This window comes from Lithobates pipiens, unplaced genomic scaffold, assembly GCF_037356315.1.
Source record: "Lithobates pipiens isolate NorthernLeopardFrog02 unplaced genomic scaffold, aLitPip1_a1.2 Scaffold_8, whole genome shotgun sequence".
NCBI classification, from domain to species: domain Eukaryota; kingdom Metazoa; phylum Chordata; class Amphibia; order Anura; family Ranidae; genus Lithobates; species Lithobates pipiens.
In genome coordinates, this window is record NW_027507903.1 from 82,223,556 (window position 1) to 82,247,812 (window position 24,257).

The following is a 24,257-nucleotide window of genomic DNA, read 5'->3' on the forward strand; positions in this document are numbered from 1 at the left end:
CCTGCCCCATGCCAATATAAGTAGTGTCACACCGCAGACCCAGCATTAGAGCAGGAGAGAGCGTCAAGTCAACAACAGAAGAACAGAGGGAAAAGACAGCGGAGAAGACCCGGCAAAAGAACAAGAAGACCCGGCTGAGGCAGAAGACAGGGGACAGAGGGTGAAGAACAGTAGAGGGCTAGAAGACATCAGCGGAGAGCGTAGAAGACCCGGAGAGGGGCGAAGAACTGGCAGAGGCAGAAGATGTCAGCAGAGAAAGCAGGGGAGAAGAAATCAGAAGCAACGCCAGAGCTGCCTTAATAAATTACTTTAAAAACCTGCGTTTTGCTTTTTTGACACTTTTTTTTTCCCCCTTAGGTGAATGGGTAGGAGTACTCATTCACATAGGGTGGGGGATTGGGACCCCCCACCCTATGTTCCTAGATTCCAATAAGCCCCCTGCCCACAGACCCCGACAACCAACATCCAGAATTGTTGTCTTGACCTCATCAACATAAGGACAAGTTGCTTTGGGGTGGGGGGCGCAAGGCTCCCCCTGCCGCAAGGCACCCACTCCCAACATTGAGGCCATTCGGCCTAGTACTGTTCAGGGGGGGGGGGCGCTCACTTGTCTCCACCCCCTTTCCTGACTTGCCGGGCTGTGTGCTTGCATAAGTGTCTGTTATGGATTTGGGGGGACCCCAACGTTTTTCCGGCGAGGGGTTCCCCTTAAAATGCATGGCAGACCAAAGGGCCTGGTATGCTCCTGGAGGGGGGCCCATGCCATTTTTTGTATTAATGTGGCATGGAATTTCCCCTAAAGATCCATACCAGACTCAAAGTGCCTGGTATTGTCGGGATCAAAGTCGGATCCCCGTTCACTGAAGTCAGATCCACAGTGGTACAACTGTCGTGTCGTACCAGTGTGAACCCGGCCTGTTGCAAGAAACTGAACCTCTCTTTAAGGCTGGGTTCACACTTCTCATGAAATCTTCCTTAAATAATGAGCTCACAGAGGGCTTACCTCATCGGCAGCTAAAAACAGCATAAATGAACTGCCAGGCGTTCAGATCTCCAGATACGATCGTCCGGTCAGGCCTCCATCCGATCAGTGGAACCTCTCCATGTGTTCAGATCTGAATACATGGAGAGGTGCCACCGATATTTTGACTGATCATCATTACCATTGCTGCTTACCCCGCAGACCATTATTCAAGCCACCGATCAGATGAACGGCTGACCGGACGGTTGTTATCGGGATATCTGAACGTCCAGGAGTTTGTTTTGTTTTCTTCAGCTGTCGATGAACCACTGATCGGATGGAGGCCTGACCGGACGATCATATCTGGAGATCTGAACACCTGGGAGTTCGTTTTATGCTGTTTTTAGCTGCCGATGAGGTAAGCGCTGTGACCTCATTATTTAAAGGAAGATTTCATGAGAAGCATTTTGCAAGAAGCACTTTACAAGAAGCACTTTATAAGAAGCTTTTTATTTGACATATAAACTGCAAGCTTTATTGTACATTTATGATTGTTTTGTTTGAACTATACACAGCATCTTTTCCTTTTTTATTGACCACATTTTATTTCAATATTTTTAACTTTCTTCACATTTACTTGGATCATCAATCACCATGTGATTTATTTATCACCTATATTTATTCATATTTATTATCATTTACTGGTATTGTTGTTAGACACATAATTTTGAGGTTGCGCTCATCACTATTTATTTATTAAATTTCAGTGTACTTGTACACTTTAGATTGAACTGCAATCTCAGCCTTTATTTTATTTATAATATTTATTTATTTTAGATTTTAGCTTCACTTTAGTCAGTAACACTAGGTAAGCGCTAGAGATTCACTACTGCACGTCTGCATTCACCGCTTCAGGTTCGATTTCAGCCCAAATTTTGGGCTAAATTCGGACCCGAAAACGTACCAAAAGACACACAGGACTCCTGTGCAATTTGCACTGCCTCCATAGAGAGCCGGTCACAATCTCCTGCTATGCGAACTGGATGAGGGAAAAAAAAGGTGTGAACCCAGCCTAAAACTTCACCTTTTCAGAAAAAATAATAAATGCACATTTTGTTTGCAGATAAAAAAAATGTGCATTTATTATGTTTTTGCAGGAGCCTGTAAAGCATTGCACCAGTAATCAGCAGATCATAGTATGAGGAAGCCAATAGATGCTGGCAAGAAGAATGAATGTACTACCACAGCGCTCAGTGCTCTTCGTTGCAAACTACAAGCAGACAGCCACAAAGGTTGCTGGATCTTGTAGTTTTCCATTCACAGAGCTATGAATGAGTGACACAGCCAGGTGGGCAGAGCCCAGCACGGCCACTTTTTTTTTCAATTTTGACAGCTAGCAGGTGGAGAAGAACCCCCCACTAGCTGGCACAGCAGGGATCCGGGAGGTGTGGGGGCCAATGCATTTATTACATGTTACATCTCGAATATGGGTGTAACCAACATGTTATGAAAGGTGAACTTATCCTTTAAAGCAGGAATCCTCAAACTAAGGCCCTCCAGCTGTTGAGAAACTACACATCCCATGAGGCATTGTAAAACTCTGACATTTACAGACATGACTAGGCATGATGGGAATTGTAGTTCCTGAACAACTGGAGGGCCATAGTTTGAAGACCCATGCTTTAAAGGGTTTTTTGACTTCCTTTGGATTAACTGTGGGTTTGGGGTTCTGTGGGTGCAGAATTTACATTTATTTATTTTATGTCTATTGGTTGAACTAAATGGAAAACTTTTTCAACCCATGTAACTACTATACCACTGTACGTAGAAAGACACTAAAACACTACAACAGGTTCCATAATAATTCCAGAATTATTGTAGGTAAAGATTTTTGAGTGTATACAGAGTTGTAGATGAACCAATATACAGTACATCACCAGTTAAAGCGGAGGTCCACCCTAAAATGGACCTTCCGCTCATTGGAATCCTCCCCCCCTCCGGCGCCACAATTGGCACCTTTCAGGGGAGAGGGGGGTGCAGGTACCTGTACAGTACAGGTATCTGCACCCACTTCCGGCGTAGATTCTGCAGAAGGTACGCCCCTTTCCGCAGAATCTACGCCCCTTTCCGAAAGTCCCCCGCTGCCTGCTGGGAAACACATGGATCCCAGAGACAGCGGGGACCATCCTTATTGCGCAGCGCGACTCGCGCATGCGCAGTAGGGAACCGGGAAATTAAGCCGAAAGGCTCCACTTCCTGATTCCCATACCTAAGATGGCGGCGGCAGCACCCGAGAGACGATCGAGAGATCGGTTTCGGGTGATGACATCGCGTGCGCGCTGGGCGGGTAAGTGTCACTATTTTAAAAGTCAGCAGCTGCAGTATTTGTAGCTGCTGGCTTTAAAAAAAAACAAAAAACGGACTCCCGCTTTAAAATAGTCATATCTTCCATTTAATATGTGTCACGGCCAGCACTCATGTAAATGGGAGTTCATTTATCACAGTACTGAGATATGCAAAGAATGTACTTTCAAAAATTTGGGAGCAGATAGATAAGAATGTTTAATAGGAATAGACCCTGATGCACTAAAGGAGTAGAGCATTTTTACTTTGCAAGGGAACGATCAGCTTAATGTATGTGGGGAAGCTCTGCTGAACCACTTGAAAGCAAACCCTTTCACCTTTTTATTAAAGAGGAGGTCCAGCCCATTCAAAAAAAAAAAAATTTAAGTCAGCAGCTACAAATACTGTAGCTGCTGACTTAATATTAGGACACTTGCCTGTCCAGGGATCCAGCGATCTTGGCAGCCCAGCTAATTTTCCAATCTGCTCTCAGGTGCTGCCATCACCATTCGTGATAAGGGAAACCGGCAGTGAAGCCATTCGGCTTCATAGCCAGCTCCCTACTGCGCATGAGCGAAGCATGGTACACTTTTTAACTTGCCCGGCATTGGAGGAAGGAGGTGGGGGTCCGAACTTGCGGGGAATCTTGCCACAGTCAGGTCTCCCAGAAGTGGGGAAGGGTACCTGTCAAAAACAGGTACCTGTTCCCCCTCTCCCCCCGAAAAAGGTGGCAAATGTGGCACCGGGGGGGGGGCGTCGGATCAGGGAAGCAAACAAGCAGAGTTTCCACTTTTGAGTGGAACTCCACTTTAACATCACACTGCTATTCCTTAATGTACGTATTGTAAGTCAAAAATATATTCTGTTTAGCAAATTGCCCAATTACATTACTCTCATTTTCCTGCCACATCTTCCAGCTGTTTGTCTCTTCCCTGAACTTTTAGTCAGACAGCATGCACGAACATCGTTGCTAGCAGATTGCCGTGCCCTCAGCATAGTGGAGATTACTGAATCCGACAGACCTTGGTGCCTTAGCACCTGGCTTTCAACAGCCATGCCATTAAAGCCAGTAACGGTAAAGGAGGATGAAGTATTGGACCTCGCGACAGAAGGTCCTCTCGCATCGGCAGCCACCAAGGAACATCCGCCACCATTCGTACTATGTTGGCGTACCACAGATACCAAGGCCAATCTGGGGCAATCAGAATCACGGAATCCCCTCGGCCTCCACTCTGCGTAGCAGCCGTGGTAGAAGTTTGAGTGGGGGGGGGAAGGCATAAATCAGCCGATAATGCCTCCATGGAGCCACTAACGCGCCTGCCGCATCCACCCAGGGATCTTTTGACCTGGCCACAAACCTCTGTACCTTCTGATTGAGTCGAGAGGCCAGGAGATCCACATCTGGCGTGCTCCACCTTAGGCAAAGGAGCAGAAATACATCCGGATGCAGCGACCATTCCCTTTGATCCAGCATCTGACTACTTATGTAGTCCGCTTGCCAGTTTTCTAGGCCTGGAATGTACATGGCCGACAAAGTCGGCACGCGCCGCTCTGCCCACTGCAGGATGTAAGCGACCTGCAGCCTCTGTGATCATGTGGAGTGGCACCGCCTGATCGCCCAAAGCTCCAGCACATTGATCGGCAGGTAGGATTCTTCCTGCATCCAGCGACCCTGGGCCGACTGTACGCCCCAAACCCCCCCCCAACCAGTCAGGCTGGCGTCCATTGTAATCACCGTCCAATGAAGAGGAAGGAACGACTTCCTGGAGCGAGGTGCCAGAGACCTCAGCCACCAGAGCAGGGAATCCTGGCTCGCCTGACCTCAACGGAGATTTGTCCCATTTGGACAGGATCTCCTTTTGTAAGACTCGAGTGTGGAATTGAGCATATGGTACCGCCTCAAAAGTCGCTACCATGAGACCCAGGACTCGCATGTAAAAACGCAGCGACGACCACCTGCGGGACACCAACAACTTTACAGCAGCTTGTCCGAAGGGAGAAAGACTCTCACCTCTGAAGAGTCCAGAAGCAAGCCCAGGTAAAACGCAGCGACGACCACCTGCGGGACACCAACAACTTTACAGCAGCTTGTCCGAAGGGAGAAAGACTCTCACCTCTGAAGAGTCCAGAAGCAAGCCCAGGTACTCCAGGCATTGAGTCGGCACCAACACCGACTTCTGGAGGTTCAGTACCCAACCAAACTCCTGAGTTTGCCGGCAGAAGCTGCCGTCAGAAGGAGGTCGTCCAGGTAACCCACGATTGCAATCCCTCGCTGTCTTGCAAAGCCAGAATTGGGGCTAGCACCTTGGTGAAGACCCCTTCCTTGTTTGGGATTACAAACAGATTGGAGTAGAATCCCTGAAACCTTTCTGGTGTCAGTACAGGCACCCCGTGCAGCAGCAGGTCCTGTACTGCCCCGAACAGGGCTTCCCGACGAGCCAGAAGAAGATGAAGGTTGGAGGGAAAAAATCAGTTTGGCGGACAAGAAAGAAACTATCTTGTATCCTGATGAAACCAGTTCGCAGATCCACTGGTCAGAAAGTAGGGAGGTCCACTGAGATGCAAACTCCTGATAGCGACCCCCCACCCAAGAGTCGGGCGGGGGCAAACCTTCATGCTGTAACAGATTTGCTCGCAGGCTTGTTCAGCTTGTGAAACCAGGGACGCTTTTGTCCCTCAGCGGGCACCTTGTCGGACTGGGACCCGGGCGGATGAAAAATCCACTCCTGAGCAGAAAAGGAGGGTCCTTGCTACGGTGTGGCTCCCTACCTTTCCTGGACTGTGGGAGCAACATACTCTTACCCCCAGTAACATTCTTAATAATGTCATCCAGCAAGGCTCCAAATAGCCTCTCTCCCTGGAAGGGCAAGCCCGCCAGTGCTTTCTTAGATGCCTGTTCCGTGGACCAGCATTTCAGCCAAACCAGGTGACGTAGCACTACTGCTGATACTGAGGCTCTAGAGAGCAAGGGGGCTGTATCTAAAGCCGCATCACAGACATACTTAAGGCCCTGCACCAACTGGTCCTCCAGCTCCAAGCAGACCGGGGAAGCCTGTTGCTTCTCCAACTCATGGTGCAACAATTTAGCCCATTCAGTAAGCGTCTGTGACACCAGGGCCGTGGCTATCACTGGCCGCAATGCTGACCCCACCACCGTAAACATGGACCAGGCAACCGCCTTGGCCCTCCTGTCGGCAGGGTCCTTGAAAGCAGGAGTCCCTTCCACCAGAATCGTGGTTACCTTATTTAACCTGGATACCGGGGGGGTGGGGGGGGGGGGTCAACAATCGGAGGAGATGTCCATTTCTTCAGGAAACTCTCCTCAAACGGGTAACGCACCGCCATGCGTTTCGGGACTGAAAAGGCCCGCTGCGGTCTTCCCCAATCCTTGTAAATATACTTATCAAAATAAGTTGGGTAAGGAAACACCTTAGCCGCGCGGGCCGGCTTGTGGGACCTGAAAGAGACCGACGCCTCTGTAGATGCCCGCGCCGTTTTCTCCATCTTTAGGGTATCCCACACCGCTGTGATAAGTGCTCCTACAAGCGATTTTTCCTGCGCTGACCCAAAGTCATTCTCACTGTCCGAACAGTCCTGGTCCGCATCCTCTGACATGTCAGAACAGGGGCCGCCTGCCACAGTGGGATCCAAGTCTGAATCAGAGCTTTCCCCAAAAGACGGTGGGTGGGAGGGGGCGTTTTTTACCCCCCTTGAGCCCGCATGTCTCTTCCACCCTGGCAACAAAGGCCTCCAGGACTGCCAACAGAGCGTCCATAGGCACCGCAGGTGCAGATGAACCAGTTGCCATAACAGGGATGTCTGGGGAAGAAGCACCAGCTTCTGACGCCATGCTGACCCACACATGCCTGTCACCACTTAGGGACCTAAGGCAAGTCACACAAAATGTCTACCCTCCTAGCTGCCACAGACTGAGGGGCCCCCCGCAGGACTCACCACCCTGACCCAGGTACTGCGCTGTGCTGCTGCTGTCCGCTCTCCCATGTCAGCCACGAGGTGTTCTGTGTAAAAAGCGCGCTGTTCTAGAAGGAACCAAGCACCCAGTGCTAGAGGCAAAACAAGCTGAGGCTACTAGAAAATGCCCGCCGGCCGCCTCAGCAACAAACGTCTGAGGGCGCTGGGAAAATGGCCGCCGGACTTCCAGAAAATGGGCGAAAGGAAAAAAACTGGCTGTGGCTACAGAAAAAATGGCCGCGGTCCACGCGGCAGACTCCCCACAAGGCATACACACCAAAACACACCACCATGGCCCAGAAACAGGGAAGAAAACGAGTGGACCCCCAACACCCAGCGCAGCTCCCTGTCAGGACCCGAAGCCCCCCCCCCCCCGGCCAGGTACATGCACCGCATCCCCACGTACCCAGTCACAAAGCGGCCCATAGCATGGGGAGGAGGGAAGGGACAGGGAAAGAAGAAAGGGAGAGTGAGAGACCCCTTAGTCGACCTCCCAGGGAACAGGTGGAACCATACTTATCCCTCCTGTAGGGACTGCTGAATGCATTTCACGGACAGACCCATCACCGGAGCAGTACGGGTGGTTGTCAGCCACAGCACACTGTGACATGGATGGCAGTAGCCCAGTCACATGTGTGCCCCGGAGCATATAGCTCACCGGCCGCCCCGGATGAGACGGGGCATGTCGTGGCCAACCCAGCGCGTACCTTAGGTCTGCTCATGTTTGATGGCCAGGCTGGGGAGACTACCAGGATCTATATTATCCAGCCTGTCATCCACCCCGACTGTTGATTGCAGATCACAGGAATCAAAAATGCAGAAAAAAGAAAAAATTCCCAGGACCAATGGTCCCACCGGGAGCCAGGTCCTTATCCTACACTAGGCAGAAAAAAACTGAGCTGCTAGATGCAGTGGGAGGGGCTATAGCCAGTGGGACCGCCCCATGGGCGGTGCTGTGCAGTTTTTAACATGTTCTGCCTAGTCTTCTCCTAAAGCGGCAATATAACCCTAAGGTCAAGATGAAGATGCTGTGTCCCTCAATGAACGAAAGAGAAAAGAGAGAGACTTTACAATAACTTTAAGGGCTAAGTTACACCTGCTTCAAAACATGGCTTTGGACGCTTGGTTAAAGCTCTCTGAATACCAGTCAAAGCCGTCACTAAATAAAATGGTTTGCTTACAGTCCTGTTTACACCTTGCTTTTGCTTTGTTTTGGCTTTGCTTCAAAATTTTTACCCCATGTTGCTTTAGTGGTGCTTCACACCTCCATAGAAGTCTATGACAAAGCTTGATTGAAGCCCCACTGAAGCACCTACCACTTCAACATGCTTTTTTGATGCTTCAGTGAGGCTTCAGTTGGGCTTCAAGCGAGCTTTGTCATAGGTCTAGTTTACACTTTAAAAAAAAAAAAAAAAGTGGGTCAAATTGATGTTCATTTTCAACCAGTGACGGGAAAATTTTGAAATAATAGAAAACTTCAAAGGCATTTTCAGACAATGTATGTGGTTTTCGTTCAGATATTACATTCATTTTAAAAACAAGTTTCAAACAAAATTCTTTCATTCAGCGAATGTACAAAGATTTTTTGTCTAAATATTCTCATCCGAAAACTTATCCATGTGGCCAGCATAAGGCTCGGTGCACACCTATGCAGTTTGCTTTTGATCTGTTTCTGCAATGCTTTTTGCTGTGCTTTTTGATTTCTGTGCACGTGATTTTACTACAATTTGCATTTTTGCATTTTTTGGGGCAGATTAAAAAACACAAATTGCTGCAAAAAACGCATTACATGCTTTTCTGCAGCTTCTCCATTAAAGTATATTGAACCAATAAAGCACCGTTTGGCGTTAAAAGTCCCTGACCCTTTCAGATGTGAACATGTCCCATAGGAAACCATTTAAATGAACTGTAGTGTACTTCTGCAAAAAGCACCAAAAAAACACATAGATGTGAACCAGATCTAACACGTTTAGTAACATAATGGGGTTAAAAAAACTAAAATTAGCCCTTTACAGTACAAAAAGCAGATAATCACTACTGTAAGGGGTTCATTTTTTTTACTGTAGAACAGTGAAAGTAATATTTACAGTAGCCATTATTTGCTCTTTTTGTACTATAAATGGCTCATTTTAGTTTTTTTTAACCCATTATGTTACTGCCTGATTAATCGATTATGAAAATAGTAATCGATTAGTTGTTTCAGCCCTAATGTGGAGTTTCCCCTAAAGATTCATACAAAACACAATGCCTGGTATTGTCAGTGATCAAAGTCTGTTCATTGAAGTCGGATGCATGTTGGACTTCAAGTAGCAGGGCAAAGTCTGATCCAAAGTGGCACGACTGTCATGTACCAGTGTGAACCCGGCCCAAGTCACAAGTGCACATACTTTTGATATGAAGTCCCTGGTCCATGTTTATGGAATTGCATTGAATATAGAGAAATCTTGTAGCAAGTGCTGGTATACATTTTCTATAATAATAATGCAGTAAAAAAGTGTGAAATTGACATTTTTAATAAACAGCAGCTATTACTTTTTTAGCTCTGTGTTCCATTGTTCCATGTTCCATGGTGCAAGCACATTTATTGTTTTAAACAAGGGAGAAAGGCAAGGTTTAAAGAGGGAGAAGCAGCATCTAAGTGTGGGCCTCCACTGCTAAAATGTTTAAAGTGGTTGTTAAAGTGGTTGTAAACCCTTACAAACCACTTTGACCAAGCCTGTCTACGGCGCATGCGCCATAGACAGCGGTGCGCAGGCGCACTGAGCGCAGCATTCTCAGCGATGGAGCTGCCGCGCGTGTCGGCTCCCGTGCGCATGCGCGGGAGTGACGTCATCGCGGCTTCGCCGAATGACAGCTGCGGAGCTGCGAGACCCCACCAAGAAGATGGATGCGGCGGACTACAGGGGACAGCGGCGACTTCGCTGGCTCCTGTGTCAGGTAAGTGACACATAATGGACTGCTATGCGATGCATAGTAGTCCATTATGCTTTGCCTTTGCAGGGAATGAAAGAGGGAGTAAACTCATCAGGGTTTACTTCCTCTTTAACCCACTGTAACTAAAAAGTCTCATCCCCTCTGTACCATAATAAGTTAACAAGTGTCCCTGTGCCTGTGTTATCTAACAAATCTTCCGATCTCTACCTATATGAGCTCCACTCCCGGCACTCAGCTGATTCCTCAGCTCCCTTCACTCTCAGGCTCACAGCTCCAGTAGGCAAGGCCAAGTCCTCCCGCTGACATCAGCTGGGGAGGAGGGGAAAAGAGAGACAGCCGACAGTCAGCTGAGCGCCAGGAGCTGCGCTCATATTGGTACAGATCTGAAGACTATATATATATATATATATATATATATATATATATATATATATATACACATACACACACACAAAAACACTGGGGAGGGGTTCAAGTATACTTGAATATATTGTTAGACAGAGCTCTCTTCTGGTGGCATTTAATAACCATTGGGTTTTCAAATTTGACTACGATATATAAAGAAAAAAGACCAAAATAAATACATAATAAAAATGCATACAAATTTTTTTTCCCTTACTTTCTGTTAAAATAAAAATGCCAGAACATTACAAAAGCTCCCCAAATGATCCCTTTCAGAAAAGCAGACACTAGATGACTAAAGTCATCTTTTGCCACAATTGTTGGAAACAAATAAACATGCTGGTAATTTGGTAATGGGGCACTGGATACAGCACCTATGGGTTATACAAACGGGTAAATGCTTTTTAGAAGCTACTTTAAAAGGCACTATATAAAATAAAGTTTATTATTACTATTATATGGGTCATACACAGAGGTAGGAGGAGATTATGACATGTCTAGCATTTGAGTATTAATGCATTCCAGTAGCCAAAATAAATAAATAGAATACATAAATACTGAAACGTTAGACCTCACTTAGGCTGTCCATACATTATACAATTTTCTTTAGATTTACCTTCAACTATATAGTGCAAGGACCTGCCTAATTGGATACAATTTAAAGTGTTGTTTAGTTTTGACCTCATATTATATGTTTGGTAAATCTTTTTTTTTTTTTTTTTTTTTAAGCATAGATATAATATAATAAATGCAATGTATATCAAGACAAACATAGAAAATCACCATAGATACAACATTTTGTACAAGATACAGTGCATATACATTGCAATAGTTTGTGTTTTCATTTGGTAAGGTGATGGGCTAGAGCCATAATAGTGCAGTAATGTTTGGTAAATCTAAAGGAAAATTGTACAAGAAAACGTACAGCCAGCCTAAATGTGTGTGAAATACGTGTCTTCTACCATATTTTTAAACAGCCTCTTCCCTGCCAGGAGGTCTGGTGGTCAGAGGGGCTTTTTAGGCTCCATTCACACCTAAGCGTAGAGCAGCTGACAGCTGCTGCAGTGTGTTTTTTTCTTTCGCTTTTAGTTGAATGTTTTTGGAGTGGCACCATTCATTTAAATGGGTCTCCCTCCACTCCAAAAGAAGCTTGTGTACCAAATCTTGTCACAGAGCCAGGAGTGTTTGCGGTCGCAAATTTTGGTACAATTGCGGGTAACGGGTCACGTTTGGGGTGCCATTAAGAAATAAAGCCATTGCAAATGCAGTCCACATTTTACTGTGATTCTAGAATGGCTGGCAGAATTGTGGCAATTTTGCCCATGATCTAAAGCTCTCAGGTGTGAATGGAGCCTAACCGCTGCTCTGTGTGCTTGCTCACTGGAGCACTGAGCTGTAGAGGGGCGGGGAGTCACTGTCTTAGGCCCTCAGGGGCTTGCTGAGAGGCTGAGACAGGTGTCGGTCCAGGCACCTGGCAGATCCAGACTTTATTGTCGTGATGAGGAGGTGCCTGGACTGATTTCTGTGATGTCATCAAAGAGCAGACTACAGTCTGCTCTCTGCTGAAAACAGGTTGCAGGAGTGTAAAACAAACTGAACTCCTGTGATCCATAGGAGAAGCCCAGCCAAATTAACTCAGGCTGGACATCTCCTTTAAATGTTGCTTCTGGAGGTGTCTGGCGTTATTTTTTCTGCCTCTAAATGCCCCTCAATGTTAGTCTATGTGTTCATGCACATAGGCATTTACCGGTAGTTTAGATCAGGGCTCGACAAACCCCGGGCACCTGGTCGCATTTGCGCCTAGAATTCGTGTCCTGCGACTGGGGCAACGCTGCTGGGGTATCCCGTCTCCATTTGGACCCCGAACTCCGCCGCGCAATTGCATCGGGCCGCGCCGGCCAGTAATTGAGGCCGCGGCTTTGCGGCCTTCTAAAATCTTTCGGTAGTCTGGCGCCATCTTGTGGTGGATGTAGAAATTAACCCTATTCCAATAATGCTAATTCCTAATGGAGTGAAGCTCCCCTGCCTGTTTTTCACTGCCCGCCCATTTCCTTCCCAAAGTGAAGAGAAGGAAGTGATTGCGGGCGTCATCTGGCGCCTTTTGCCCAACGGTGAGTGTGGTGGCTGGTAAATGGCTTCTCATTATATTATATATATATTATTAATTTATTTAATTATATATATATATATATATATATATATATATATATATATATATATATATATATATTAAAAAAAAATTTTTTGTAAAAAGTAAAAAAAAAAATTCTTTTAATTAAGGAAAAAAAAGGGGTGGGGGGGGCTGCGGCGCTATCTTCCCCTCACTCGTCTCCATGTCAGGCCAGGGACAGGTCCGGATCGCCGTTACCGACCTGGCTCCTAACTTTTTAAGCTGGCTCCTAGATTCCAAGCAAATTTGTCAAGCCCTGGTTTAGATGCTGAAAAAAACAACTGCCAGCGAGTTCAGAAACAGCAGCGTTTTGGTAGGAAAAACACCTGACATGCCTAAGCACGCCTAAGCACTAGGCGTGTCAAGTGCTTGGGTACTCATTCATTTCAAGGGCTAGAATAAATTTGCACTTGACAAGCCTAAACACATTTTTAAAAACACGGCCCTAGTCCCGGGTCACACCGGTGCAGTTTTGAAATGACGCTATTTCAGCGTGATTTCAAATCCGCACATCAGTGCGATTTCATCAGTTAACAGAAGTCCATGCAAGTTCCAATTAAATCATCAAAAAGTAGTGCAGAAACCCTTTTCATAATGGCTGCGTTGTGGTGATATGAACGGTTTCATTACCGAAAATAGGCTGCAACTTGCCATGTGATTTGGTACTGTCAAAATTGCATGGCAAGTCACACCAGTGTGAACCACGCGTTGCAGGAAAGACATTTGCATGATTCCCCCCATCAACACAGACAGTGCTGACAGGGAAATCCCTCCAAGCAATTGTCAGCTCCCGGCAGGGGGTGGGAGAAGTCAGTAATTATCACTAGCGACTACAGCTGCCGCCAATGATAATCGCAAGTGAATTCAGCAGGCTGGTTTTACCCAAGTTTATCGATTGATCAACTTGGTACATTCAGCCTGCCCATTAATGGTTTGATTCTCGGGCAGTTCCTGCTGAACCAGCTGAGATTTGAACCGTGCATGGCCAGCCTTAAAGCGGACCTTCAGTGATTTTTTTTTTTTTCATTTTTCCATCTATTAAATCTTCTGCCCTTGTTGTTTTAACTTTGGATAGTAAAACATTTATTTTCTGCCAGTAAATCCCTTATACAGCCCACTTCCTGTTTCTTGTCTGGTCATTAGCTTAGGCTTATGATATCATGCACAGCTCTCTCTCACTCTCGTGAGAGTTTGCCAGGAAGGCAGGGGGGGTGAGTCATAAGAGGGCCAATGAGAGCTGCAGGTGTGTGTGTGTGTGTAAATCCAGGAAATGAACAGGCAGCAACTTCAGCTGCCCACAGTTAAAATGGTTGCAGCCAGACTTAGTGGAGGGAGATTTCTGTGGCATTATTTGGCAAGTACAGAATTACAGTATATATAAAATAATATGTAAAGTGGTTGGAGAGAAGCTTCAGAATGGCAAAGATGTTTTTATTACAAATAATATGAGCAGACTGCAGTTCCTCTTTAAGCCTAGTACACACGGGCCAAATGTCGGACGAAACAGGCCAGTTCTATAAAAACTGACATTGGACCATGTATATGGCACTCAGTCCAACAGAAGCCGGCGAACATGCTGGAAAACCAATGGCTGAGAGCGCTGACTGGAGTAGAACACAATAGCTCAGTGGGGGAGATCCGACCGATTACGACCAGAGCTTTCAGATTTTTTTCATTCAACCAGCTGGGTTGAAAAATAAAATAAAAAAATAGTACCTGGCTTTAGGCATGTTTTTGACATTGCTTTTCTTCTGCCAGGCATGTGTGCCCTCATTCAAAGAACCATAAAATGTTACCAGCAGAGCACTACCACACTGATACATTGTATACTTATAACTTACTGGCCAGTGTAGCGTTCCCCTCATTGTTATTTTGTATATTTCTAAAATATTGACTGCCCAGATTAAGAAGATAAATGTGTTTGCTTCTAAGGCCTCATGCACACGAGACGCTGTTAAACGCGTGTTCAGAGGCAGTTGGACACTTTTTTCAACTGCCCCTGAACGCATGCAATCTTATCCTATGTGTCCATGTACACAGTCTAGTTTTTTCCCCATTTTTATGCAGTTGCGTTTAAACTCGTTTTTCCAGAAGCAAAAAAAATGGGGTCAGACACTTTGCTTTTCCACGTTTCAGACGCAAAACGCGGCTAAACGCGGGTTTGCGCTTATAAGCGTTTTTAAAGGAACTCAATTTTTTGGACCAGAAAACTCAGATATATGATGGTAAGCCATAAAAAAATACTTTAAAATGTCGTAATTACTTTAAATTGTTCAGAGAGCATATATACTCACTGATGCAATGCCATAAAAAACCTCTAGTTTTTTTTAGGTAGCTTAGACAATGAGGAATGCCTCCACTTCTTTGCCCCAACCTTTCATCCAATTTCTAATCTAATCAGTGACTCCTGCATACCAATGTCTAGTCAGCCCCAACCCCCCACCATGTGAAATATCCAACGGACATTCGCTGTGCCATCAATGGATGGGTCCAATATCAACAAGCTCTGACTCTGGACCTCTCACGCAATTTGCGATGATGTTGCTGCCTCATCAAGAGCAACATCAGGAGCATTTCCTGACATATATTCAATATGGGATCCATTTCCAAAAAAAAAAAAAAAAGACACAGAAAGAGAGGCAAATGCAAGTGTACAACTGCTCTCTCTGCTGCTGATCACTCTGATCAAAATGGCAGAAATAGTTAATACATGCTTTCTGAGCTTGGGGAGGGTCTATATGTTGTTATCTTTACAAACACTTATAGACGCAAATGCAGTATGAAAATGCGGCAAAACACGCGTTTTTAAATGCAGGTTTCTGCTTTTTTAAACATGCGTTCAGCAGAGTTTGCATCTGCGTCTCGAGTGCATGGGGCCTAAGGCCTCGTGTACACTGCTGCTTGTAAACAGACGTTTAGGAGCAGTTGGGCATTTTTTTCAACTGCCCCTGAACTCTCCTCTATGTTATCTTAACAGTACATGTACACAGGATCGTTTACAGTTGTTTGTAGACAGCTGTAATGCAAAAAAAAGTGGGTTCAAAAGCTCATTTTAGAGGCATTTCAAGTGCCAAGAGCTTCTAAACGCGTCTAAATGCAGTAACTTGTGTTTAGCCACATTTTGTTTACAGGTGTTTTTTCATTTTTGGCTATTTTGGGGGGAAAAATATTTTATTTTTAAAAAGATTCTAAACATGGCATGTAAATGGACGTTTTAAACAAGGGTTGCTATCTGTCTGGTTAAATCATTAAAGAGAGGTTGTAAAAATGTCCCCTGTACATGAATCCTTATGCCCCCTTTCACACCGAGGCGGTTTTCAGGCGCTACAGCGCTAAAAATAGCATCTGTGTAGCGCCTGAAAAAACCATCCGCTTTCACACTGGATCGGTGCGCCGGCAGGACGGTGAAAAAAAAGTCCTGCTAGCCACATCTTTGGAGTGGTGAAGGAGCGGTGTATTCATCACTCCTACCCATTGAAATCAATAGGGCAGCGCGGCTATACCGCCGGCAAAGCGCCACTGCAGCAGCGCTTTGTGGGTGGTTTTAACCCTTTTTCAGCCACTAGCGGGGGTTAAAAACGCCGCATACTGCCGCTAAAACAATGGTATAGCGCCGCTTTACTGCCGACGCCCACACCGCCCCAGTGTGAAAGGGGCCTTAGTGAATTGACTTTAGGCTGCATTCACACATGATCGCACTGCAATCGCCATGATTCCGCTCCGCAATTACAAATGGCTGCAAACCGTGGGACACGTTTGCAATGTCACTACTTCTAATGGCACCCCAATTGTGGCACAATTTTGCTGCTGCTGTCGCCCAAAAGAAGCTCATGTTCCTTTTTTGAGCAACAAGCATCCTGCGTTGCAATTGCAGTGCGATTTACTGCGTGACAATCGTGTCAAAATCACTGCACGTCTGGTGTGCCATTAGATGTAAACTCACTCCACATTTTTCAGCCACTTGATATTGATCATGTGTGATTGCAGATTAATGATTTATCTCAATTTTTGGAGGATTCACCTTTGCAGTATTTACCTCACATTCGAAATGTTACCTTGATTAAGGCATTATACAATTTTCCTTTAGACTTACCTAAAGCAGTGGTCATCAACCCTGTTCTCAGGGCCCAATAACAGGCCAGGTTTTATGTATTACCTTGGGGAGATGCAGACTAGAATACTGCAATCACTGAGCAGCAAATGATATCACCTGAGACGTATTTCAGTTATCTTGCAAACCTGGCCTGTTAGTGGGCCCTGAGGACAGGGTAGATGACCACTGACCTAAAACATAGGATATGAGGTCAAACCTAAACAGTTGTAATTTGTATGCAATCTGGCAGGCCCTTGCACTACATAGTTGAAGGTAAATCTAAAGGAAATTGAACAAGAAAATGTATAATGTATGGCCCGCTAAACAGACCCTTTATCTTTTGTTATCACATGTGATATTTTAGGAAAAAGAAAAAAGGCATGAGATGACCATATGTGGATTTGCTCAACAGTCACATGCAGCCCTTGGCTAAATCAAAGGGTTCCTCTCCCTGCAGCCTTCTGTGTTTGAATTTGACGCAGCTGTGCATAGCTCTGTCAGCACAGCCACATCCTGCATTCACAGAGGCCTACCAATGGAAAGAAGACAAGTCTTGTGTGCCTTCGGCAGAAGGATTAGCAGATCTCAGTGGAGAACAACTATGGTGACATCACCAGGCTTGTAGTCCATTGATTACCTCCTCTAGCCCCATATAGAAAGTCTGCCCTCCATGCAGACCTGAGGTTGGGATGTAAACAATGCAGAAGCCTGTGTGCTGCACCCATCGTCCACTGATCACATCTGCAAAGCTCTGCAGGTGCCAGTGCAAAAACCTAATACATGCACTTTTTTTTTTTTTTTTTATCATTTTTACAAAAGCTGGATTGTGTCAGAAAAAAAACAACAAAAAACAGGTTTATCACTTTAAAGGGTCATTCACAGAGGTGCCTACTTGTAGATGCGTACTGCATATAGTTTAGCACACATCTAAACCCGGCACTATAGCAATCAATGAGGACGCACAGTTACACATGAAAATGTGCGCCACATTTACACACACACAAAGGAAAATAGAACACAACTGCGTCTGGGGCAGTATATATCTACACATTTTACACTTGTATACATGTTAACATGTATATGCATACACATTTATAGTCAATAGAATAAATGTACATGTCTAAATGGTGTATATCTCTAAACTCCAGTCAGGATCTTCCGCTCCAATGGCCAGCCAGCTGTGTTTAGATGCATATAGTGTTGTACGCCTCTATACGGAGCACTATAGGAATCACTGGGCCGTTTTTAGCAGAGTACAAACAAAACAAGACACAGCTGTTCCCGGGGCCGTGCATACCTGAAAGTCTTTCATGTGTAAATGCATGTTACTCATCCGCGCACAAATCCATTGGAAGAACTGCATGTGTTTAAATGCAAGTATTTTATGAGTGTATTTGGATGTACTGCTACCTCTGCCAGCAAGAACCGTTATTGTGTTAAAAAAAAAAAAAAAATCACACATATGTACATATAGATGAAGCCTAAGGCTACTTTCATACTGGGGCGGGCGTCAGCGGTAAAGCGGCGCTATTTTTAGCGGCGCTTAACCGCTGCTATTTGGCTGCTAGCGGGGTGTTTTTAACCCCCACTAGTGGCCAAAAAAGGGTTAAAACCGCACGCAAAGCACCTCTGCAGTGTCGGTTTGTCACCGGTTTGGCAGCACTGCCCCATTGTTTTCAATGGGCAGGGGCTCTTTAGGAGTGGTGTATACACCGCTCCTACAGACCTGCAAAGATGCAGCCTACAGGACTTTTTTTTCTGCACACCGCACCAGTGGGCAAGCCCTCTGGCTATTACACTGGAGTGAGAGGTGAGGCTCTTTATAGGCTCTACGTTTAGCGCTGTATTGCCTGTAAAGCGCCTCAGTGTGAAAGTAGCCTGAGGCTTGGTTCACACCTACAGGTGCAACCCCTTGTGGCAGTGGGCAGGGGACCCTCCCTCCCCCTCTCCCTGCACTCACTGTCATAATTTAAAAACACCATGGCTGTGCGGGGCTCACATGGCTATGCCATTCATTCGCAAAGTTGTGTAAATGAATTAACTACAAGTACCATCATCTACTGCAGCAAACAGGTTGTAGTTCTCCACGAACTATGAGGGTGCTGGTTAGAGATGAGCTCTGGCATGCTCCACGTGCAGAGCCCGTCAAGTCGGCGCAGCGCTGTGCTAATCACAGGCAGTGAGACATTGCCCGATCTCTGCAGCTGCACATCGGGGCAATGTCTCACTGCCTGTGATTAGTGCAGCTCCAACTTCCTGGCGGGCTCTGCACATGGAGTATGCGAACACGTCGGAGCTCATCCTTCGTGCTGGTGAGCACTTTTGCAGTTCACCAATTCTTCCTTCAGTTCAGTAACTTTCAGCCCGTACGGGAGGTATGAGCATGTAAATGACTGAAGAAACCTGGCACTGTGTGTGTATCTCATGTGTGCCCACACTCCTGCATGCTGCATCTTCGGTGCGCTTTCTTATACCACACCAAAACTGCAGGACTTCATAGAAGTCTATGGGAAAGGGCAACAAACTCACACAAAAACCGTGGGTTAGCTGTGCTTCAGCAAAGGTGCAGCGGGGCAGTGTGAAGCCCCCCTTATTCTGACTAGTGATGAAATGGTGTAACAGTATCACTCCTTAGACTAGGTTCACACTCTTGTGGGTTTGCGACCGCACTGCGATGCAGCTTCTGTCCCCAGATGGCTCTAACACTAAGAACCAATCGTTATGCATATGTGTTTTTGATTAGTTTGTGTTGTTTTTCCCCGCTGGACAAACACTTCCCATAAGTATGTTGCATTTTTCATGTGGTTTCCATTCATTTTAATAGAGGGATGCATTTTTGGTGCATTTTAGGAGTTGGCCCTCCTGGGGCAGTGTGAAGCTGCCATGCAGACTGATTGCTGCAGAGTTGTCCATTTAAGGTCCGGTTCACACCGCTGCGGATGAGAGATCCGGATGTGATTCGCACCGCAGTGCAAATCACATCCGATCTCCGTAGCGATGCGAGTTCAGCCATACAGATAGTATGGCTGAATTCGCATCGCTCCCGCCGCAAACTCGCACGGGACCCTTTTTTTGGTTCGCAGCAGAATCGGATCGCATGGGTGTTCACACCATGCGATCCGATTCCTGTGCGAGTGTGCAGATCGCACTGCGATATGCGGACGGATCTGGGGGTGTCATTAACATTTCATTGACACTCCCAGCAGTCCGCATAGGGCAGTGTGAACTGCCGGCGGGAGGCATGCAATGCGGGAAAACGCTGCGGATTTGCGGCGTTCCCGCATCGCTATGGTGTGAACCCAGCCTAAGTGTGTGCATCTCTCCTCATTTCAGATTGTAAGTCTTTAGTGCAGGCCTCTTGTATATGTCCCTTTATTTGTACAGTGCTGCGCAACATGTTGGTGTTGTACAGATGACAGTTTGTATAGTCATGATATCAGATGGCGAGGAGGATGATGATTTATGGTGGGGAGGAGGAGGATGATGAAGATTTACAGTGGTGAGGAGGAGGATGATCTATAATGAGAAGGATAAAGATGTATGGTGGTGAGGAGGATGATGATGATGTATGGTAGTGAGGAGGATGATGATGATAAGGAGGCTGATAATTTATGGTGGGGAGGAGGAGGATGATGATGGTGAGGAGGCTGATGATTTATGGTGGTAAGGATGAGCTCAGGCGTGTTCACATGCGCCATGTGCAGACCCGCCAGGAAGTCGGCGCAGCGCTGAGCTAATCACAGGCAGTGAGACATTTCCTGATCTCTGCAGCCGCGCATCGGGGCAATGTCTCACTGCCTGTGATTAGCGCAGCGCTGCGCCCACTTCCTGGCGGGCTCTGCACGTGGAGCATGCGAACGCGACTGAGCTCATCCTTAGTGGTGAGGAGGAAGATTTATGGTGGTGAGGGGAATGGTGAGTTGGATGATGATGTATGGCGGTGAGGAGTAGGGATGAGCTCCGGCGTGTTCGCACACTCCACGTGCAGAGCCTGCCTGGAAGTCGGTGCAGCGTTGCGCTAATCACAGGCAGTAAGACACTGCCCCGCTCTCTGCAGCCGCGCATCAGGACAATGTCTCACTGCCTGTGATTAGCGCAGCGCCGACTTACTGCCGGGCTCAGCACATGGAGTGTGCGAATACACCGGAGCTCATCCTTAGTGAGGAGGATGATTTATGATGGTGAGGAGAATGATGATGATGATTTATGGCAGTGAGGAGGAAGATTTATGGTGGTGAGGGGAATGGTGAGCTGGATGATAATGATTTATGGCAGCGAGGAGGAAGATTTATGGTGAGGAAGGTGATGATTTATGGTGGTGAGGATGATGAGAGTGATGATGATTTATGGCAGTGAGGAGGGTGATGATGATGATTTATGGTGGTGAGGGGAATGGTGAGCTGGATGATGATGATTTATGGTGGTAAGGAGGAGGAGAATTATGATTTATGGTGGTGAGGAGGAAGATTTATGGTGAGGAGGGTGATGATGATTTATGGCAGGGAGTATGATGATGATGTATGGCGGTGAGGGGGATGATGAGAATAATAAAGATTTATGGTGGTGAGGGGACTGGTGAGCTCGATGATGATGATTTATGGCAGTAAGGAGGACGATGATGATTTATGGTGGTGAGGAGGAAGATTTATGGTGAGGAGGGTGATGGCGATGATTTATGGCAGTGAGGAGGATGATGATTTATGGCGGTGGAGGATGATGAAGAGAATAGTGAAGATTTATAGTAAGGAGGATGATGATGATAATTAAGATGTATGGTGGTGAGGAGCTGGATGATCATTTATGGTGGTGAGGAGGAAGAGGATGATGATGATAATTCAGATTTATGGTGATGATGAGGAGCTGGATGATGATGATGGTAATTCAGATTTATGGTGGTGAGGAGCTGGATGATGATGATGATGATGGTAATTCAGATTTATGGTGGTGAGGAGCTGGATGATGATGGTAATTCAGATTTATGGTGGTGAGGAGCTGGATGATGATGATGATAATTCAGATTTATGGTGGTGAGGAGCTGGATGATGATGATGATGGTAATTCAGATTTATGGTGGTGATCTCCTCCATGGAGCCCAATGCTGTACAATGACATGCCAAGGCCCTGTGTACTCCGCTCCTGTCTATGTGTGTGATGAGTGATGTATATGATGAGGAGAGGCTGGCCTCCTCCTCACCATCCTCCTCCTCATGTCTTCCCATTGTATGTGTCGGGCTCCAGCGGAGGGCACACAGCCGCCACACGTCAATGTAATTACAGGAAATTCGTCCGTGTGACGCCTAATGATCGCCTCTCCCCGCTCCTCACACACCCCCCTCGCCCTGACACCAGCGCTCCGCCGTCTGTTTGTTTAGGCAACAACAACACGCCAGGCTCTGCCAAGATGGCGGCCGACACAGCGATGGTCGGCGAAGCCTCCCGTGTGCTCCTTACCCCACCCCCCCACTCCGCCAGCCCCGGGCCTGCAAGGGAAACTACCCTCCCCCTCTCCCCGTACAGCCCGTACCGGGAGAACCCGCTTACCGTATGTGAGGAGCGGCCGGCACGGAGAGTTCTCTCGGGCGCCCTGAGCACAAAAACGCGATGCGATCGGGGGAGCTCGCGTGAACTGTGTGCGGGGAATGCTGGGTAATGGTGGGGCGGACGAGGCTGGCTGTGTGTGCTGGAGGCGCGCAGGCCGGGGGAGCATGTGCTGTCCTGCCCCGGCACAGCGCCATTGGTGAGGAGACTCCATCTCCCCCCCCCACCCTCATTACCTCATGTGTTACCACAGGGGAGCTCACCACCGACCCTGAGGAGGCTCCTCACCCACCGCACTCCATACACAAGTCTCACTCTAAATTTTGCCACTTTTTTGGGGGTTTGGCGCAAACCGCCTGAGCAAACAAATTGGACCTTAAAGTCAATGTTTTATTTATTTTTTTAGTCTATAATTTTTTTTTTTGGAATAAAGCTTGACTCCTGGACGGGCGCCATGGTTTTTTTTTAACCCCTTCACCGCCGGGTGGCTTTCATTTTTGTTGCGCACATTTTAAAAAAAAAATATGTTTTTAGGCCTGAAGATTGGTTAAACCATCAAATTGTGTAAATTTACTGAAAGTAGAACCGGGAGGATACAATTGTTTTTATGTTGTGAAAAGTTTACGCAATAGTTTGAGTCATGGACGGTCACCGTGGTTTTTTTTTAACCCCTCCAAATCCAGAGCGGTTTTACTTTGTTTTTTGGACACGTTTAAAACATTTTTAGGCCTGAAAATAATTTATTTTAAATTATTATGACAAGTATTTATATAGCGCCGTCACTTTTTTGGGGGGTTCATCGTGCACCACTCTAGCCAGATAATGGGCCCAAAGTAAATATTTTTGTATATTATATATTTTTTTTTAGAATGATCGCCAGCTTGACTCGCTGTTGTTGTTTTTTTTGAACCTCCTTCAAAACTTCAGCGGTTTTACAATTTTTTATTTATTTTTTATTTTTTTTGATACGTTTAAAAAATGTTTAGGCCTGAAGATTGTTTATTTTTTTTATTTATTACAAGTATTTATATATCACCGCCATGGACTAATTGAGCCAGAAGTTGAACCCAAAGTTCATTATTTTTTTTATTTTTTTTTTAAGAATGAACGCCAGCTTGACTCAAGGGGGTTTTAACCCTTTGACTGCCTGAGCAGTTTTACTATTTTTATTTTTTTTGAAGACGTTAAATATGTCTTTAGGTCTGAAAATTGGTTAAAAAACCCGCAAACAGTGTACAATTACTGAAAATGGAGAACTGGGAGGTGGTTCCAGTTTTTTGTATCACATGAGAAATTTACGCAACAGTTTGATCCATGGACAGTCACCAATGTTTTTTTTTTTTAACCCCTTCAAAACCAAAAACTGTTTTACTTTGTTTTTTGGACACATTTAAAACATTTTAAGGCCTGTTGTTTTTTTTTTTTTTTTTTTTTTATTATCACAGGTATTTATATAGCGCTGTCACTTTTTTTTGGGTTCATCATGCACCACTTGAGCCAGATAATGGACTGTTTGTATATTATATCTTTTATTTTTTATTTTTTTTTAGAATGAACGCCAGCTTGACTCATGGGTTTTTAACCCTTTCACTACCAGAGTGATTTAAAAACATTTTTATTTTGCACACCTTAAAAAATATCTATTTTTAGGCATGAAGATTGGTTAACCACTTCAGCCCTGGAAGGATTTACAAGACATTTTTTGCGATACTGCACTGCGTCCCTTTAACTGACAATTGCACAGTCATGCGACATTGTACCCAAAAAAAATGTATGTCCTATTTTTCCACAAATGGAGCTTTCTTTTGGTTGTATTTGATCACCTCTACAGCTTTCGTCAATTT

The 24,257-nt window shown here is 45.9% G+C and overlaps 1 protein-coding gene across 2 annotated transcripts in view; it reads right to left on the reverse strand.

Annotated features, from left to right (window-relative positions):
* ZNF280D (zinc finger protein 280D) overlaps positions 1-22,563 on the reverse strand; it is a 156,245-nt gene extending 133,682 nt beyond the window's left edge. For both annotated transcript variants that reach the window (XM_077472067.1, XM_077472066.1), the window contains exon 1: positions 22,417-22,563. The gene's annotated coding sequence lies outside the window, so the exon portion shown is untranslated. The remainder of the gene's footprint in view (positions 1-22,416) is intronic.
* Positions 22,564-24,257: the final 1,694 nt, after the last annotated feature.